The following is a 21,639-nucleotide window of genomic DNA, read 5'->3' on the forward strand; positions in this document are numbered from 1 at the left end:
CATCCAGTCTTTTTCTTATTACTGGCCCAGGGTAGAAAGTATTGACAGTTGTGGGCAAAGTTATCACTAAAGCAAAATAGTAAATAAATGATCAGAAGAATCATGGGAGTACTGATCTATCAGCTACTTGACCATACAGTACTGGTATAGGGTGGAGTCTTCAGATTCTCCTCTTGTTCATAGCTGCTCCATTGTGGGTTGTGGCTACACTCATGGGAGTGCTCTTGGGAGACACAATGGAGGTGAAATATATATCCTTGAAATATATACTGATCTATCAGCTACTGCTCATGGGAGACACAATGGAGGTGAAATATATATCCTTGAAATACACTTTCTATGTTTCTCTATATGTTACTATATCAATATATGTATATTAGGAATATTTTTCCATGTCTTTACAATATTCTTGGACATTGTGTTAATTGAAGCCAGTTTGGGCTGGGCTACCTGTCCTTCATAATAAGTTATGCACCTGTCATATAAATGTACAATAAGAGAAAGGGCCATAGAGCATTCTTACATGCTTACCACATGTCCCATGATGGAAGAGTGTCTCAAAGATAACAAGTAATTAAGTACTTGGTACAGACTAGTCTTTGAAGTAGCCTCTTTAGGTCTTTCTCTTATCCTGTTTTGCCATCTTAACTCTATCTTCTACAAATTTATCCTTTTGTGTAATCAAGGACTATATATTGGGTACATAGTAAATCCTCATAACTGACTCTGTAATAGGATTTTTTTTTAAATGTGGCATCTTGGTTACTCTTATATTACTGTGATGAAACACTATGACCAAGCCAACTTGTAAAAGAAATCATTTCATTGAATCTTGCTTATAGCTTCAGAGGGTTAGTCTATGGCCATCACAGCAGGGAGGGTGGCAGCAGGCAGGCAGCAAGGTGCTGGAACTGTAGCTAAGAGCTTACATTCTGATCTGCAGGAAGTGGTCAGAGTGCAGACTAGACTTGGCTTGGGTCTTTGAAATCTCAAAGTGACTACCCTCAGTGAATCACCTATTCCAATAAGACCACACCTCCTAACCTGGTCCTTCTGAAACAGTACCACCAACTGAGAGCCAAACATTCAAATATACGAGTATAGGGGAACCATTCTTATTCAAACCAACACAGTTGGTTTTTTGTAACATGCACCAAATAAAAATTTACTGATTATCCCATATTCTCTAAAATTTGTATCATATTTATGTATTTATTTAATATTTATTTATTTATTGTGTGCACACATGTATATTTATATGGAGCTCAGTGGAGGTCAGAGGACAACTTGTAGCTTATCTCCTCCCACTATGTGGGAGATCCAACTCAGGTTATCAAGATTGGTGGAAATCACCCTTTGCCTACTGAGCCGCATTTCTGATCCTATTTTTTTTTTATGACCCTGTAGCTGTCTCTATGGGGAGAGGCTCCCACGGATGAATCAATGTATTTAGAAGGGCTAAGGCACACAGGACTAATAAAGTCTCTGTAAATAAGGTCTCTAACTAACAGGCTTGCGTGGAAAATGTGTTTAAGACAAATGATCCTTAGTATTGGATTGAGTGCTGCTTTTATGGGAAAGCAGTAGGTTGTCTGTGGGCTGGTTTGTTCAGGATGAGGCAAGCTGTGTTCAAAGTACACATTGGTCATTATCCTGGAAGCTGGGGAGATGGGTGATTTATGCTTTTGTTATCCATGTTGAACTGATAAAATGCACCTCAAATATATTGACTAGAAATCATCCTCAGAAGGATAAGGAAGCCCATGATTTTCAGAAATAAGTTCTCAAGCAAGATTAAGCAAACTCAGCCTAAGGGCTTGTTGTGCAATGTTCCTTTGGTAAGTATTTCTAGTTTTGTGCCCTGGAGTAATAGCAGAAAGTCTCCAATAGTCATTAATGTGTCTCATGACAAATATGTACCAGTTTTGTTTCTGTTACTTATTACTTTAGTGATCTTGGACAAGTTATTTAATCTTTGAAATTTCAGTTTCCTTGTGTTGAATATATAGACAATAATATCTAATTTATAGAATTTTTGTGAGGTTTACATGAGGTTGTTTAGTCTTAAGTGTCTGGTTATATGAAAGTCTTTAGACTTTCACAGTAATAATAACAAATATTCACTTTGTACTTTCTGTTTACCAGCATAGTTTCAAATATTTCATATGCATTAACTCAACTTAATAGTAAAACCTGTAACACACAATATCTTTGTTTTAATCATGAAGGTAAAGAACTCAAGACAAAAGGAGACTTTACTAATTTGCCTAAATTCCTGTAAGCTAGTAGTTTTGTACATGGGACTCAAACTTTGAAGCCTGCTTTAGAGGGCATAGCTTTTACTATAATGAAATTCTTAGAATGAAGTCAAAGGGAAACAAATTTGTTACTTAGTAAATAATAACAGGACGCCTCATTTAGCTTTAGAAGAAAAGTTGATGTTAAATGAATGTGTAAGGGGAGTAGGTGGACATCTTGTTCCAGGCTCAGAATCTTAAATGTGTGTGTGTGTGTGTGTGTGTGTGTGTGTGTGTGTGTGTGTGTGTGTGTGTATGAAGTCAGATTCACAAAGTGCAGAAGATGAAACTAGAAACATACTCTGTTCTTATCCTACTGACTGACAATGAGTTAAGGAGCGGCTAGAGATGAGAAGAAGGCTACGTCTCCAGCACACCGTTTGGAGACCTAGATCTAGAATTTCTTTGTGGTCTAAGTTGGTGGTTCCTTTTGTTTATACTAATTTGACTTGGGCTACTATTACTGCCAATAGAAAGTTGACAGTTGTCATCGATTGGAATACTGTTTTACTTTAGGTATGAGAAGATGAAGGTGTGACTTAGAGCAGCTGTGGTATAGATGAAGACTGCAAGATAAGAGACTGATAGAGCACTGAGAAATTATTATTGAGAATTAGATCTTCACCGTTTACAATCCTCTGAAGGTTGTCAATCAAAGAGACATTCCTTCTTTTGGCTGAGAGGTGCATTCTTGATAAATTAAATAAAATTTGAGTTTTACTGTGACTCCAGTATGGAAAAAATGTTTCTTGTCTATTCATTTCAGTGGCAAGACTTATGTGTCTTTTAAGACAGTCATTAGACTTCTGGGATTCTTTGTTTAATATACCACTCTTCAAGTCTGTGAATAATCCATTTCATTACAATAAGATTTTTTAAATAATTAGGTAATTATTATAATTACAGTTAATAATTTTAGGGGATATTGAAATAATCCAGGAAGTTAGATGTTGCAATTGACCTACCACAACGTCAAACTAGTAGCTTTCATGAAAAGCAGAGAATTTGCTGTTTTGAGATATATACAATACTTGAATGAATCAGGTTCTTTCATATGGCCTTTATTCGGGCACAGTAAGAAAGAAAAACAGCTGAGTTTAAAACTGGTTGAAATGAAAATGATGCCTGGACACTTTAAGAATAGCTATAGACCACATAAATAAGACAAGAGAGGCAAGGAAGAGCTCTAAAAGGCGTGAAAGCATTGGCAAGTTGAAATGCTCATCGCATTAAATGAAATAATCCAGACACAGAAGGAAAATAGTATGTATGTCCTTCCATATGAGGAATTTCAATTTAAGATGTATAAGACATGAAGACAGAAGTGGGGAGAAGTGAGGGAGAAGGGGGCTGAGTGACGATGATGGGAAAATAAGAAGGCAAACATCAAATTTTCGCTGATGTAAGGATGCTAGACTTAGCTACATATTTAAATACAGGAGGGATGTGTTATGCAGGAAGAGACCAGCGAATATATAAAAATGTCACAAGGAAACTCACTATTCCATACACTAGGTACAGAAAATTAATAAAAAAACAAAAGGAGGAGGAAGAGAATTAAGAAATTGACAGGACAAACTGGTTTAGAAACCCATGGCTAATGGAATGGCACTTTGGGAAGATACCTTTTCTAAGTACCTCCCATGGAAAATTAAAGCCTACATCCATAATTTCTATTTCTTGATCTCCAACTTAGGGGACAGTAAGGAGCCCAGGTATATTTTATCCTTAAAAGAGAATTATTCTAATGACCTTCTGTACAACTGATATCCATGAGAAAAGAGACCTGATCTGGAGACCCTTTAGCAAGAAGAGGCTGGAGACCTGTTTTTTCTTCCTTGCTGCATTTGAGCATTTCTGTTCCTACTCTGACGGACAGGTGGGTGGATGGGACAGCAAGAACGCCTGATGTAAAAAGAGGGCCCAGCTTAGGAAGCTTCTCTGGTGTCTCTGGAGATTCCAAGTGAGCTAGACAGTGTTAATGAGGGAAGGTACCCTATCTCAACAATCCACAGCTTGTCAGACACTTTCTATATCCTAGAAAAATAGTGGATTCATTGCAAGTCCATTCCTAGGGGAGTTTCTCTGTGCCCACAAGGCCCACAACTGACTCCTCTCTCCAACTGAGCTACTCAGTGGCCCATAACCTCAAGTGGCAGTAGCAGGGACAGGTAGGAGCCTCTGTAACTTCACATAAACCAAACTGATGAACATAATCCTGCAAGGCTCAGAACATTAACCTGCCACTGAATCACAGCTCAGAATCAAAGACTATGAGTATGCTAAATCCAAACAAAGTCATAAAACAAGACACAGATTCTCCTAACACAATAGAGAAATGCCTGGGGTAAGACAATACATCAGTTATAGCAAGAATTAAGAAAATCACAACTTGTATGAGGAAAGATAGTTAATTCTCAATGACAATGAAATGAATCACATTTGGAATATCTGTCAAGGGTTTTAAAGAAGCCACATAAAAATGATTCAACAACCAATGACAAATTATCTGGAAATAAATTTTAAAAAAGGAAAAATTCTTCTCGAAGCAAAATGTTTTTTTTTTTTTTTGCAGATTTTTCAGAAAAGAAATGAAATAGAATTATAAAACTCAAAAGTAGAATATCAGACATAAACACTGTTATATTTGTACTTACTTTTAGCTGAATGGGGTTTTGTCTGCATGTGTGTGCTTGATTAATATAGAGACCAGAAAAAGTGTGTCTCTGATTGGAGTTAGAGACACAATGTTGTGAGATGCCATTCAGGTGCTGGGAATCAAACCCCAGTTCTCTGGAAGAGAAGCTAGAATTCTTTTTTTTTTTAATTTATTAGGTATTTTCTTCATTTACATTTCCAATGCTATCCCAAAAGTCCCTCATATCCTCCCCCCCCACACTCCCCTACCCACCCACTCCCACTTCTTGGCCCTGGCATTCCCCTGTACTGAGCCATATAAAGTTTCCAAGACCAAGGGGCCTCTCTTTCCACTCATGGCTGACTAGGCCATCTTCTGATACATATGCAGCTAGAGCTCTGGGCGGTACTGAGTACTTCATATTGTTGTTCCACCTATAAGGTTGCAGATCCCTTTAGCTCCTTGGGTACTTTCTCTAGCTCCTCCATTGGGGGCCCTGTGATCCATCCAATAACTGACTGTGAGCATCCACTTATGTGTTTGCTAGGCCTCGGCATAGTCTCACAAGAGAGAGTTATATCTGGGTCCTTTCAGCAAAATCTTGCTAGTGTGTGCAATGGTGTCAGATTTTGGAGGCTGATTATGGGATGGATCCCTGGGTATGGCAGTCTCTAGATGGTCCATCCTTTCTTCTCAGCTCCAAATTTTGTCTCTGTAACTCCTTCCATGGGAGTTTTGTTCCCAATTCTAAGAAGGGGCAAAGTGTCCACACTTTGGTCTTTGTTCTTCTTGAGTTTCATGTGTTTTGCAATTGTATCTTGTATCTTCGGTATTCTAAATTTCTTTTTTTTTTTTTTTCCATTTTTTATTAGGTATTTAACTCATTTACATTTCCAATGCTATACCAAAAGTCCCCCATATCCACCCACCCCCACTCCCCTGCCCACCCACTCCCCCTTTTTGGCCCTGGTATTCCCCTGTACTGGGGCATATAAAGTTTGCAAGTCCAATGGGCCTCTCTTTCCAGTGATGGCCGACTAGGCCATCTTTTGATATATATGCAGCTAGAGTCAAGAGCTCCGGGGTACTGGTTAGCTCATAATGTTGTTCCACCTATAGGGTTGCAGATCCCTTTAGCTCCTTGGCTACTTTCTCTAGCTCCTCCATTGGGAGCCCTATGATCCATCCATTAGCTGACTGTGAGCATCCACTTCTGTGTTTGCTGGGCCCCGGCATAGTCTCACAAGAGACAGCTACATCTGTGTCCTTTCAATAAAATCTTGCTAGTGTATGCAATGGTGTCAGCGTTTGGATGCTGATTATGGGGTGGATCCCTGGCTATGGCAGTCTCTACATGGTCCATCCTTTCATCTCAGCTCCAAACTCCGTCTCTGTAACTCCTTCCATGGGTGTTTTGTTCCCAAATCTAAGGAGGGGCATAGTGTCCACACTTCAGTCTTCATTCTCCTTGAGTTTCATGTGTTTAGCAAATTATATCTTATATCTTGGGTATCCTAGGTTTGGGGCTAATATCCACTTATCAGTGAATACATATTGTGTGAGTTTCTTTGTGAATGTGTTACCTCACTCAGGATGATGCCCTCCAGGTCCATCCATTTGGCTAGGAATTTCATAAATTCATTCTTTTTAATAGCTGAGTAGTACTCCATTGTGTAGATGTACCACATTTTCTGTATCCATTCCTCTGTTGAGGGGCATCTAGGTTCTTTCCAGCTTCTGGCTATTATAAATAAGGCTGCTATGAACATAGTGGAGCATGTGTCCTTCTTACCTGTTGGGGCATCTTCTGGATATATGCCCAGGAGAGGTATTGCTGGATCCTCCGGTAGTACTATGTCCAGTTTTCTGAGGAACCGCCAGACTGATTTCCAGAGTGGTTGTACAAGCCTGCACTCCCACCAACAATGGAGGAGTGTTCCTCTTTCTCCACATCCTCGCCAGCATCTGCTGTCACCTGAATTTTTGATCTTAGCCATTCTGACTGGTGTGAGGTGGAATCTCAGGGTTGTTTTGATTTGCATTTCCCTGATGATTAAGGATGTTGAACATTTTTTCAAGTGCTTCTCTGCCATTCGGTATTCCTCAGGTGAGAATTCTTTGTTCAGTTCTGAGCCCCATTTTTTAATGGGGTTATTTGATTTTCTGAAGTCCACCTTCTTGAGTTCTTTATATATGTTGGATATTAGTCCCCTATCTGATTTAGGATAGGTAAAGATCCTTTCCCAATCTGTTGGTGGTCTTTTTGTCTTATTGACGGTGTCTTTTGCCTTGCAGAAACTTTGGAGTTTCATTAGGTCCCATTTGTCGATTCTCGATCTTATAGCACAAGCCATTGCTGTTCTGTTCAGGAATTTTCCCCCTGTACCCATATCTTCGAGGCTTTTCCCCACATTCTCCTCTATAAGTTTCACTGTCTCTGGTTTTATGTGGAGTTCCTTGATCCACTTAGATTTGACCTTAGTACAAGGAGATAGGAATGGATCAATTCACATTCTTCTACATGATAACTGCCAGTTGTGCCAGCACCATTTGTTGAAAATGCTGTCTTTTTTCCACTGAATGGTTTTAGCTCCCTTGTCAAAGATTAAGTGACCATAGGTATGTGGGTTCATTTCTGGGTCTTCAATTCTATTCCACTGGTCTACTTGTCTGTCGCTATACCAGTACCATGCAGTTTTTATCACAATTGCTCTGTAGTACAGCTTTAGGTCAGGCATGGTGATTCCACCAGAGGTTCTTTTATCATTGAGAAGAGTTTTTGCTATCCTAGGTTTTTTGTTGTTCCAGATGAATTTGCAAATTGCCCTTTCTAATTCGTTGAAGAATTGAGTTGGAATTTTGATAGGGATTACATTGAATCTGTAAATTACTTTTGGCAAGATAGCCATTTCGACTACATTAATCCTGCCAATCCATGAGCATGGGAGATCTTTCCATCTTCTGAGATCTTCTTTAATTTCATTCTTCAGAAACTTGAAGTTCTTTTCATACAGATCTTTCACTTCCTTAGTTAGAGTTCACGCCAAGGTATTTTATATTATTTGTGACTATTGTGAAGGGTGTTGTTTCCCTATTTTCTTTCTCAGCCTGTTTATCCTTTGTGTAGAGAAAGGTCATTGAGTTGTTTGAATTAATTTTATATCCAGCTACTTCACTGAAGCTGTTTATCAGGCTTAGGAGTTCTCTGGTGGAATTTTTAGGGTCATTTATATATACTACCATATCATCTGCAAAAAGTGTTATTTTGACTTCTTCCTTTCCAATTTGTATCCCCTTGATCTCCTTTTGTTGTCTAATTGCTCTGGCTAGGACTTCAAGTACAATGTTGAATAGGTAGGGAGAGAGTGGACAGCCTTGTCTAGTCCCTGATTTTAGTGGGATTGCTTCCAGCTTCTCACCATTTACTTTGATGTTGGCTACTGGTTTGCTGTAGATTGCTTTTATCATGTGTAGATATGGGCCTCGAATTCCTGATCTTTCCAAGACTTTTATCATGAATGGGTGTTGGATTTTGTCAAATGCTTTCTCAGCATCTAACAAGATGATCATGTGTCTTTTGTCTTTGAGTTTGCTTATATAGTGGATTACGTTGATGGATTTCCATATATTAAACCATCCCTAAATCCCTGGATTGAAACCTACTTGGTCAGGATGGATGATTGTTTTGATGTGTTTTTGGATTCAGTTAGCAAGAATTTTATTGAGTATTTTTGCATCGATATTCATAAGGGAAATTGGTCTGAAGTTCTCTATCTTTGTTGGGTCTTTCTGTGGTTTAGGTATCAGAGTAATTGTGGCTTCATAGAATGAATTGGGTAGAGCACCTTCTGCTTCTATTTTATGGAATAGTTTGTGAAGACCTGGAATTAGATCTTCTTTGAAGGTCTGATAGAACTCTGCATTAAACCCATCTGGTCCTGGGCTTTTTTTGGTTGGGAGACTATTAATGACTGAGAAGTTAGTAATCTTTTTTTTTTTTTTTTTTAACTGTATAGCTACTTTTTTTTTCATAGGTATATAAACGATTTATTAACAGCAAGGCTGGGAGACTCATTTCTTCTTGGATATACCCACAGTATGGCCCCTGCAGCCAGTGATCTTGGTGTGCTGACCGCAGACACGAAGGTCCCAAAAATGCACAGCCCTCTATGGGCTCGAATTTTCTTCAGCCGCTCCAGGTCCTCATGCAGAAGCTAGTATTCTTAACTACCAAGTCTTCTCACCAGTCCACAAAAACCCTTAGAAAACAACACTGTCAAATTAAACATGAGGATTTGGAGTTTAAGATCATTGTCATGTACAAAGCAAGTTGGAGTCCAGTCTGAGGAAATCAGAATATTATCCAGTACACAAACCAAATCAAAATCTAAGGTAGCTAATGAACATGAACTTGATAAATAGTTTGTGCTAGGTGCTTTTTCACATGTACGTGTGTGTGTGTGTGTGTGTGTGTGTGTGTGTGTGTGTGTGTGTCTATACAACACTTTTGTCAAACACATGGCTTTGCATTGGCAGGTAAGTCCTCTAATGTTAAGTTGCAGCCAAAAGAATGTTCTTGGAAGCAGTCTGAATGAGATTGAGTATATCTCATAGGGAGACAGTAATTTGAATGGTAGTAAATTGTCCATCTGAGATCACAAGAAAGAAGCACCAAGTCCTTCAAGTATTAAAGGAAACACCTGTCAAGGGCTCCTGTCATTACATCCTCTAAGAATAACCTCTACAGGGAAGGATAAGACCCCAGGGCATCTCCGGAGAGAGGGAATTGAGAGTAACTTTAAAACATGGATCTATTATTAAATACCAGCTAAAGATTATCCTTAAATCACGGGGAGATGTTTTTAAAAACTTGGTAATGACAAGAGAAAAAAAAAACAGCAAAAATCAGAAGTATGAGGACATGTGACACACTAGACTCATTATGAGTTTAACAGATCAGTCGCGATGAAAGCAATAATTCTCTTGTTCTGAACACAGCAAGCAAAGGCTGAGATTGGCAAAGTAGAAAATAATATGCAACACTGAGGCACTGTTTAGAAGAAATTCACTTCAAACTCAATGATACATTATTTTAAAAGTGAAAGAATGGAAAAAGTTTCTGTGTAAACATTAAACTAAAAAAGTGAATGGATATATTGATGTGTAATAACAGGCTTCAGAGCAAGAAACATTGCTAGGGAAAAATATTCACTACTTAATGATAAAAGAGACCAATTCATTAGGAAGATATGGTGACTTTCACTGTGTATAAAATGTACAACAGATCTTACAAATACATGGCATAGAGTTGGAAGAAGAAATAGATAAGTACTAAATTATAGTTCAAGACCTTAACATCTGCTCTTGGTAATGAGAAAAATGTGTTAATAGAATTATATAGAGCAAAAAAAGGATATAGAATACACAACCAATAGTGTCTATCCCTGTATCATCTATCTATCTATCTATCTATCTATCTATCTATCTATCTATCTATCTATCTATCTATCTATCTTTATAAATAGATAATATATGCAGCTAGTCAACATGCTACATCAAGCCTGTAAAATGAACTCTAACACATTTATAAGAATTGAAATCATCCAAGGCATGCTCCTAGATCACAATTACTAGCTAGGGATACACAGCAGACAGTCAATAGGAAAATCATTAAATATGAGGTAAGTACTTGACACATTTCTAAATATATCATTTTTCAAAAAGGAAAGTTCAAAGGAAATATAAAATATATTAATCCAAATTAGATAGAAATATTATAGTATCCCTTATAATACTATATAGTGCATATAAAGATATGTGGTACATTAGATTTATAAGCTTTTTGTATTAGCAGTTTCGAGTGGTAAAATCTAGTGCATTAAATGCAATGAAACGATGTGTATTGGTGGTCCTTGAGTGCGTGTTTGATTTAGTGATTTATTAGAAGTATGTATAGAATTTAGGAATTATTATGTACATAGTCATGGTTTATTGTGATGAAAAGGTCTTAAGTAAAATTAGTAAAGAGAAAAAATAATGGATGAAAGTCTAGAGGTATGAGACAAAAGCTTTAAGGACATGCCTACGATTAGAGGGACACAGTATGTGCTTAATTTATCCAGCAATAAACTGTGAAATGTAGTCAAGTGTTATCTTGCCTGACCCCAGGAGTCCAAGGCTCTCTTGGGGCAAGTCATGGAGGCAGCTCCCCAGCCCCAGGAGAAAGACAGTAGTTCATCACAAATGGCATTGTTTGCACAAAGTGACTAGATAAACTGGCACAGTGTGTTTCAAAGTCCCAAGAGCTCAGAACATTCTCAACAGTTATTACAAAATCAACCCCCAAGAGCTGGTGACAGCCATACCACAATAGGGGGTTTTAATGAAGTGTGTGAAGTTTAAGCAACTCAAGCTTATTCAGTTAACTCTTTCCTACACAGAGGGAAAGAATTTGAATCACTATTGTAAATTCCCATGTAAGGAGATTAGGGGAAAACAACAAAATAAAATAGAAGAAAGGAAACAGAGAACACAGTAGAATCCACTGAAATTTAAAACAAGAATTGAGGGCCCAGGGCTGTGGCTCAGTGGTAGGTTAAGGCTAACATCTACAAGCCCTGCCTGATCCTCAGTACTGCAAAATAAAAATGGATGAAGGTACTGCAAACAACAAAGAAAACAAAGAACTCACAATGAACTGAAATCAGATTCTCCAAGAAAGTCAACAGAATGAAGGAATCCCTACAAATACTGATGAAGCATCTAAAGGCAATAGGCATTCCTGACACCAGAGGCACCAGGAAAGGCCCTGCAGTTATTGAGATATTAGGCAGGACACTTGAAGAAACCTTATGATCCTAAGTTGTTCAACAGCTAAAAACAAATTCCAAACTAAAAACCAGTTCCCAAAACCCTGGACATCACCAAAACTTAATCAAGATGAGAGATGGTCAGTCTGCTTTCAAGTCACTGAAAAATTGCATTTCTAGTAAAAAAAAAAAAAAAAAGACTAAAGATAAAGGAATCACTAAGCCAGAGTGATTTCAGTTCAAGATAATACAAAACACTGAAAGGTGGATTAACACCAATTAAAATATTTTATTATTTTTTGAGAATTTAATACAATCATTTTGGTAATTTTCATATCCTAATGTCCCCTTTAACTCCCCCCAGATCCACACACCTCCCTGCCAACCCCCAGCTCCATCTATGTCCTTTTTCAAAAGAAACCTATTTATCTGAGTGTGGGGTCATCCACAGAAGTATGTTTGATCTACCATGCTCCGTATCTTTAAAGAAAATGGACTCACCCGGCTCCTGGAGCCATCAACTGTCTTTTCCTCCTTGCCCTGTAAATATTACAGTCTTTGCACACCCTCTTCTGTACTGATCCAGGAGCCTTGGGGACGGGTGTGCTAAAGATAGCCCATTTGTGGCTGGGCACTTCAAAGTTGCTTTTCTCTTCAGTTTGAGCAGCTGTGAGTTTCTGTGTTAACCACTACCCGCTGCACAAACTTCAGAAACTTCTCTGATATGGTCTGATAAGTGCACCAATCTACAGGCAGAAAGACACAAATCCAGAGTAGTTTGGTACTATGTTGATTTAGCAAAAGAATAGTAGTTAGGTTCCCCTTTTTGGCCTGTGAGCTCCCTTACCATGCATTATTGACCAAATTTTCAGTAACAGACCCATGTTTCCTCCTCTGGAGTGGCCTTTATTTCTTTAATTATTACTGTTGCTTGCATATATTTTCACATATATTGCACACATGCATATATTGCAACACGCACATGTATGTATATTACATACACAGACATATATGTGGAAGTAATATAAATTTACAAATGAGTCCATTTAGTCTTGCTTACATGTTTATGTTTTCAGTGCTAACTACTTGGTTAGATCTGGGGACGACTATTCCTCTCTTAGCAGTATTTAGGGGTGAGGAGAAGGCAGTTAGGGTAGACTCAGTAGGCAAGGCCAGAGCACATAGTGTGGAGGCCTTGCTGGGTCTGGAGGATGGATTTGTCACATGCAGCTGTAGGGAGCAGAGGTGATTTACCTGTGTTTCTATGCTACAAGGCTAGAGGGTCCCAGGTAGGGAAGAGTCTTCGATCTGATAAGTCCCTAAAGGGGTGGGAGGGGCTAGGAGGAGGTCATATTAATTTGTTTTCTTATTTTAAACCTATTGTCTGTGTTATTCATGCATCTGAACTTGCAGGTATATGAATGTTTGCTCGTGTATACATGGACCAATTAGATGTCTTCCTCAATCACTCTACACCTGATTTTATTTATGTATTAAGTTTTTATTTTCTCATGTGTGTGGTATGTCTAGATATATGTGTGGGTGCTCATATGTGAGGGGTACATGTGTATTTGTGTCTATATGCATATGGATGCCTGTATTGGCTAGGTTTAGTCAATTTGACACAAGCTAGGGTCATCTGGGAATAGGAAAATTCAACTGAGAAAATGCTTACATCAGATTGGCCGGTGGCAAGTCTGTATGGCCACTTTCTTGATTAATGATTAATATGGTGCCCCAGCTCACTGTGGGTGGTGCTTCCCTGACAGCAAGCTTCCCTCAAAGATGGGCTGCAATCCAGACTTGCAAACCCTTTTCTCCCCCAAATTGCTTTTGGTTGTGGTTTTCATAATAATCCTAAAAAGCAAACTAGGATAGGATGTGAAGTTGACATCAGGGATCTTCCGTAATCATTCTTCCAACCAGAATCTCTCACCGATCCCAGAGCTCTCTGATTTGGCTAGTCTCAGTAAAGAGATTGCTCTGGAAATTCCACTGTCTCTGATTTCCAGTGCAACAGTGATGTCACATGCAGAAGACATTTCCTCAGGTTTCCAGTATGCTAAGGATCCCAGTTCACCCAAGTGCACCTGTAGACTTAATATCATTTCTATCAGTATCTCAGCAATTACCATGTGCACACAGATGCACTCATTATACAAGTTATATGGAAAATGATAAACCTGAGTTGTCCATTGCATCTTCCCATCATTTCATAAGTTCTTAAGACCAGAATTCAAGTCCACATGCATGCACAGCAAGCACTTTAAATATGGAATCATCTACCCATCCACTTAATTGTATTTCTTTTTGAGACACAGTCTCTCACTATTGAACCTGGAGCTTGCCTTTTCTCCTTTTTCCTTTCCTTTCCTTTCCTTTCCTTTCCTTTCCTTTCCTTTCCTTTCCTTTCCTTTCCTTTCCTTTCCTTTCCCTTTTCCTTTTTCTTTTCCTTTTCCTTTTTCTTCTTTTCCTTTTTCTTCTTTTCCTTTTTCTTCTTTTCCTTTTCCTTCTCCTTTTTTCCTTTTTCCTTTTTCCTTTTCCTCTTTCCTCTTTCTTTCCTCTTTCCTCTTTTTCCTCTTTCTTCTTTTCTCCCTTTCCCTTCCCTTCCCTTCCCTTCCCTTCCCTTCCCTTCCCTTCCCTTCCCTTCCCTTCCCTTCCCTTCCCTTCCCTTCCCTTCCCTTTTTCCTTTCCTTTCCTTTCCTTTTTCCTTTCCCCTTTCCTTTCCTTTCCTTTCCTTTCCTTTCCTTTCCTTTCCTTTCCTTTCCTTTCCTTTCCTTTCCTTTCCTTTCCTCTCCTTTTTCCTTTCCCTTCCCTTCCCCTCCCCTCCCCTCCTCTCCTCTCACCTCCCCTCACCTCACCTCACCTCCACAAACCCTTCACCCCATCACCCTCTCCTCCTCCCCTGTGCCTCTATTAGAGTGCTCCTCCACACACTCACCCACACCTGCTTCGCTGCTCTAGTATCCCCCTTCGCTGAGGCATCAAGCCTCCCTCCCCTCCCATTGATGCTAGATAAGGCCATCCTTTGATACATATGTATCTGGAGCCATGGGTACTCTTTAGTTGGTGGTTTAGTCCCTGAGAGCTCTATGTGGTCCAGTTAGTTGATATTGTTCTTCCTATGAGATTGTGATCTCATTCACCTCGTTCAGTCCTTCACCTAGCTCTTTCATTTCAGTCCCTGGGATCAGTCTGATAGTTGGCTGGGAGTATCTGCATCTATATTGGTCAGATGCATTTGAACCTCTCAGGGAACAGCCAGACCAGGCTCTTGTCAGCAAGCACTTCTTGGCATCATCGGTAGTGTGGAAGGCTTCCCTTTCAACCTTGGTGTGAGGCTCACAGGTGAGTCACTACCACAGCTGGCATTTGCTTCTGTGTTGGGATTTCAAATTCAGGCCCACATGCATACACAAACATCAGCGTCAACCACACCAGTTGTTTTTTCAATTCCATATGTAAAAGTATTTTAATACAAATGTTGAAAGCATGTCAAATATTTTATGACACATTAAGTTTTTTGACCATTTTTACACTCCTATTTTTTAGTTGTTCTCATAACCTAATACCAATGGAGCCCTTCCTCTCAACAAGACTCCCTCCTAATATCATGTATTCTTTTTGTGTGTGGTTTACTGAGTTGAATTAAAGTTTCATGCAGGAGGGTGGGTGGGAGGCTACTTACTAGAAGAAGGGCATCTTATCAACAGAGACACCGTGGAAGAATAGGGCACCTCCTCCAACCAGCTGTTAACTGAAAATAGTCTTTCAGGGACAGGTAGGATTCATAATTGCCACTTGATCCAAACTCTCTTAACAGTTGCTTTGTGGACACAGATAAGCTCATTCTAAAAGTTATATGGCAAATAATGGACCTGTAAAATTGTATGAAATATTAAAACTAGGAAACTCAAAACAGTTGCCAGATCTATTAATTTTATATAGGCTCTAGCAATCCTAGTTGTGTGGGATTGGTGGTGAAATTAGAACAAAATAAGGAACAGAGAATTAGAAACAAACTACTAAATACGGACAGAACAGAAGTGAGACATCTCTACATTTCTTCTGCCTGGCACATGCTTGAAGACTATGCTAAACTCAGCCTTCCGAACCACTGCAGCACATTGGCTTTAATCAACACAACTAAATGACCAGTAACTTGGTACATCCTTACCATTCAATATGCATTCTTCATGATAGGGAGTTGTCTAGGAGTTTACTTTTTAAGTCTCTACAGGCATGTCATGATGAGTAGTTTGCTGCTGTTGAACATCCTCTGGGCAGCACTGATCTTTCCATCTTTGACTTTGCCATACTCTCTGGAATTAGGCTACTCAGTGTTTCACAGTGATGGCTTCTGTCCTTCAGTACAATGCACCTGTTTTTCCTCCCCTTCCCATGGCTCAGTTGTTAATTTCTTCATAACCTGTGTTATATTCCTTTGCATGGAGTAGCATAGTTTACTCACTGATCCACCTACTGTAGACTATCTCCCTTGCTTCCGAGGACTGGCAATGATGACTAAAGCGATTATGAACATTTGTGTGCAGGCATTTGTATGCGCAATATGTTTCCGACTCATTTGAGGAAGTGCCAAGGAGGAGGCTGGCTGGGTCTAATGGTAGAGTACATTGCGTTTTGTAGAGGAAGCGCCAAGCTGTCTTTCAGAGAGGCTTCACCATTTTGTTTTCCTACAAGCAACAAACTCCACATCCCCACCAGTATGTCTTATCAGCTTTTTGGAGCTTGGTCATTATAGTAGATGTGCCATGGCTTCACATTGCATTTCTATTTTGTAACTCCCTAATAATATATGATGCTGAATGCTTTTTGGTAGGCATCCTTGCCAGATGTGTGTCTTTGTGACTGGGAGTTCGTTCAAATACCTTTTCTCCATTTTAAAGTTAGTTTTGTTTTGTTTTGTTTTTGCTGTTGGATTTTAAGCATTCTTTGTATATATTGCACAATAATCTTGTATGAAGTATCATTTTCACAAATAGTCTCTCCTAGCCTAGTCTTGTTTTTTTTCATTCTTCTGACAGATTATAACTTTTCAATTTTAAGATGTCTACTGTATTAATTACTTCATTATAACATCCATGGGTGTTGCTGTTAGTGTCATATCTAAAATTCAAACACCAACAACAATCTGGTACTCATCACCAATCATTTGAAATGTTTCCTATAATGTTATTGGCTTGTATAGTTTTACATTTATCATTTAGGTTTATTATCTACTTTGAGTTAATATTAGTGACAGTGCAAGGTCTGCTCTAAGTTCAATTTCCCTTCTCTTCTCCTATCTTTCCTCCTGGCATTTAGGCATTTAGATGTCTAGTCACTACCTCCTTGAGAAGTCGACATTCCTGATTATATTGCCTTTGCTATTTTTTCGAACACCAGTTGAACACATTTGAGTGGATCTACTTAGAAGCTCTCCACCATGATAAACACTCAAGTTTTCTGTCTTACCACTATCTATCTCCACCTTGATCACTATAGCCTTTTGATAAGTATTGAAACCAGGCGGAGTCATTCTCCAACTTCATCCTTCAAGACTATGCTGGCTACTTTGGGTCTTCTGTGTCTTCATAGAAGCTTTAGAAAGGTTGTTGCTTTTCCCAGGAAGACCTGAAGAAACCTTGAATCTATAAACCAAAGCAGAAAGAAATCAAGTTTTACAAGTATTGAATCTTTTAGCCATGAATATGGGGAAACCATCTCTCCAGTTTTTATCAATTTCTTTCAACAGAGATCTGTGATTCATCAGCTTCTGTGGTTTTATATCATAAATATTTAGTATATAATTTGTTAGATTTATACTTAAGTATTTTCTTTTTAGGGCCCAAATGAAATCATATTATATGGTTTACAGTTTAAATTTCACTAGCTCATTGATGGTGTTCACTATATTAATATTATATGTCTATTATATGTTAACTTTATATCCTACAACCTTGCTTCATTGTTTATTATCAGTTACAGGATAATTTTTACTTCTCTCTTTTTTTTTTTTACACAGATGATCATGCCATCCATAAGTATGATAGTATCTTCCCTCCAGTCTGTTTATTATGATCTTTTTCCTTCCTTCCTTCCTTCCTTCCTTCCTTCCTTCCTTCCTTCCTTCCTTCCTTCCTTCCTTCCTTCCTTCCTCCCCTTATTGCTTTCTGGTAGACTCCTATTATATAACTCAGGTTGACCTTAAACTCCTTATCTCTTACCTCAGCTTCCCAAATACCAGTATCACAGACCTTTGGTACCATGCCTGGCCTCTGGGCTGTATTTCTTTGATTTATTTTCTTGTCTTGCTGAATTAAACTGTGATATCTGGCAAAATGATAAAAACACAATGGTGAGGTGAGTTATTTTTTGCGTTGTTCATGATGTTGTTCATGAGTTTTCTTGAAGAGAAAACTCAATTTCTTATTGATGATGTTAGCTACAGATTTCTATAGGTGTTCTTTCTCAAAATGTGGTGGGCAGGAAGGTACTTTATAAAGGGTATGCTTTTGGCTATCAACACAATGAATACTTTGGGATGTAACTGTAGAGTATCTTGTATAAGGTAGTAGGTTTATAAATTTTCAGTGATAAAATAAATAGAACTAAACACATACATACATATATATGTGAGCAAAATGAGTATACACACAGATGAGTGCAAAATAAGTCAATTGATTTCTTTTGTATTGAAGATATTGTTTATTAGTATATTTAATTAAGCTCAGTATAATGTCCTAAAGTAAATATCCAGATTATGATATAGCTTTCAAAAATCTAAGATGGAGGAAGTGGGCAAGTGACACAGAGATGTGTGATATTATTTCTTATGATTGCAAGCGTGTCTACAGTAGCCTAGGTAACAATTTTAAAGTGAAGAGATATTTAATGAGGGAGAGAGATGCAGGGGAGGCGGGAAGCAGGGATGAGAGAGAGAGACACACACAGAGAAAATAGTTTTACTAGACAATCTATATGTTTATGGCTTGAAATCTAAGATAGCTGATTATCAACAGTCTAGAACATTATGTTATTGAAAAAAACAGCCTCCCTGATCTAAAGAGAGTTCAGTTAAAGATACTGGCTGAAGACACTAAGAAGACATACGACTAGGGTTTGAGAGCATCCTTGGGTATATATCATCCTTTGACCATGACAGGCAAGAAGCTGAAGGTTAAGGTGTAAAAGAAAGCCACTTACTAGAATGACTTGAAAAGATCTCGGCTTTTAAACATGAAGGCTTTAAATATAAACAAACAGGAACACAGTATATCCACAGTACAACAGTACTTGTTCAGAATCAGAGACACCTCTGCCCCAATTCTTTTAAAGGAGACCTTCTTGAGTGGAAGATTCCCCCATCAGCAATATAAGCTGACTTTTATCACAAAGTTAATAAATGGTAACTATAGGTACCATTGAAGAACATGTTGAAGTCCAGTTTCCACCATACATGGATGCCTAGTTTTCCCTTTCCAAATGAGAATATTAAGTTAACTGAAAATTTCAGCTAGATGAACCAATACCTTTTCTAATTGCTTAGACAAAAGGACAACTTTTTTGCAGTTAAATAAGTTAATCTAGTAAGGAATAGATTCATTGTTCATCTATTTTATGGTTGTCAGTGTAAAGCCACTGAATGTATGTATGCAGTGGCACACCAGTGGAGGGGGGCCTATCCACACAGTTCATAGGGGTGTCTACATACCTCAGAGGCACAAACTCATACCTGGGAACACTAAGATAAATCTATGCTTACATGAGACAGGGGGTGGGGGAGAGGAGAGAGAGAGAGAGAGAGAGAGAGAGAGAGAGAGAGAGAGAGAGAGAGAGAAAGAGTTCTTAAAGAAAACTCCTTGTGAGGCCTATGCATACACATGGAGAATCTCTTAAGAACTCTGATGAGTCAACCATCCCCTGACTGACACCTTTTGGTGCACAGTGGCCTGAGGCTATTCAAAGGCAGAAAAGACAGGTTTCTGGAAAAAATGATGAACAGAACTATATTTTCTGCTGTCAGAAGACGATGTAGGATTGCAACATAATGGAGGACTCTAAGGTTCAGAATCTACTTATTGGCTTCTATGTTCAGCTCTATGCTGTTCTGGTTGCCATAAACATTCTGTATCTAGGTCCCTGTAATGGAGTCCGTAGATCTGGATTCCAGCAGGCTTCAGACTGCTAGAAACCCGTGTCTTCCCCCCCCCCCCTGCATACGCCTGGAGGATGATGCTAAGCCTCAGTTAGTAGAGGAGTGGTTTTCCAGGAATGAGAATCCGCAACAGCTGAACAGTGATGGGGAAGCATTTAATATTCTTTCTAAGCTTGATCCCAACATATGGAGGGAGAATCATAATAAATGGTGCCTCAGTCAAGGTTTTCCTTTATCTCATCATGTCTTGAGGAAAGATAACACTATCACAATACAGACCGTCACCCACAGTGGCCAGCTTCCCAGAAGTGGTCACTAAAGCCCTCCCCACTGCTTGCACTCACATCCAGTTGTGGCTCATGAACTGAAGTGTTGTCATCTCTCTTCATTATTCTCTCAAAGCTATGCTCTCTTTTCATATTACTGATGTTTAGAAAACAAACATCTCCCCTTTTAGATATCTTTTAAATTAATTCTTAAATTACCATACAGAGTGGTGGTTTTGTTACTATGTTTTCATAGACATGTCATCTATATGATGTATTCATCTTCTTCCTCCACTGTTTCCCACTTGCTGGTCCTTCCCTCTCTGCAAGTAGTCCTTGTTTCTGCTTTCATGCCGCATGTGTTACATTACCCTCTTTTCTTCTTTTCTCCTCTCTTAAGATCTCTACCCTCTTTTCCATCTCCTACCCCCATTTATACTATCATGACACACACATGCACACACACACACACACAGGTACACACATGAACACACGCATGCACACACATTTACATAAATAAGAAATGCAATATTTATCTTTCCTACTCTTGGTTATTTCACTTAACATAATGAATCATGATTTATTTCATGCTTCCTTTCCAGCTGCTTTAAATTCCACTGTGCAGATGTAACACATTTGCTTTAACCATTTATCAGCTGCTGGGCATCTAGATTGGTTGCATTTCTTAGCCACTGTGAACAACACAAACAATCCAAGTGAACTGACAAGTTTATCCCTACGGTTTGCAGACTAGAATCATTAAGAAAAATACCCAAGATGGTATATAGCTGGGTCTCCTGGTAGTTCTATATTTAGTGTTTTAAGGAACACTCACAATGAATTACATACTAAAGCCAGTTGTGGTAAATATTGTATCTTTTGCTGATATTTTTCATAATAAAATGCATAATGTTCCTTTATGGATTATATATTCCACGAAGTGATAATGTATGTTCTAGGGGTCCCACGTCCTGAGGCTCATAGTGCTCACATTGCTCCTCACTTGCACTATTTATCTTTTTGTTCTCTGATATCTTTCCTTTTACATTTAGCTGATACTCTTTTAACTTCCTTGTTTATCATGAAATTGCATTCCACTAAGATCCTTTGAACCATATCTATCTATCTATCTATCTATCTATCTATCTATCTATCTATCTATCTACCTATCCATCTATCTATCTATCTATCTATCTATCTATCTATCTATCATCTATTTTCTTTTTCTTCTCTCTCTGTCTTTCTTTCTTTCTTTCTTTCTTTCTTCCTTCCTTCCTTCCTTCCCTCCCTCCCTCCCTCCCTCCCTCCCTCCCTCCCCCCTCTCTCTTTCTTTCTTTCTTTCTTTCTTTCTTTCTTTCTTTCTTTCTTCCTTTCTTCCTTTCTTCCTTTCTTCCTTTCTTCCTTTCTTCCTTTCCTTCTTTCTTCTGATATTAGAGTCTCAGGAATTCTTACTGTTATAAGTAGCAATTGT

At 38.6% G+C, this 21,639-nt stretch overlaps 1 long non-coding RNA gene across 2 annotated transcripts in view; it reads right to left on the reverse strand.

Moving 5' to 3' along the window:
- Positions 1-12,332, reverse strand: part of Gm32196 — a 34,416-nt gene extending 22,084 nt beyond the window's left edge. For both annotated transcript variants that reach the window (XR_875988.2, XR_384787.3), the window contains exon 1: positions 12,246-12,332. This is a non-coding gene — a long non-coding RNA (predicted gene, 32196). The remainder of the gene's footprint in view (positions 1-12,245) is intronic.
- Between the last annotated feature and the right edge of the window lie 9,307 nt (positions 12,333-21,639).

Source organism: Mus musculus, chromosome 16 (genome assembly GCF_000001635.26).
Source record: "Mus musculus strain C57BL/6J chromosome 16, GRCm38.p6 C57BL/6J".
NCBI classification, from domain to species: domain Eukaryota; kingdom Metazoa; phylum Chordata; class Mammalia; order Rodentia; family Muridae; genus Mus; species Mus musculus.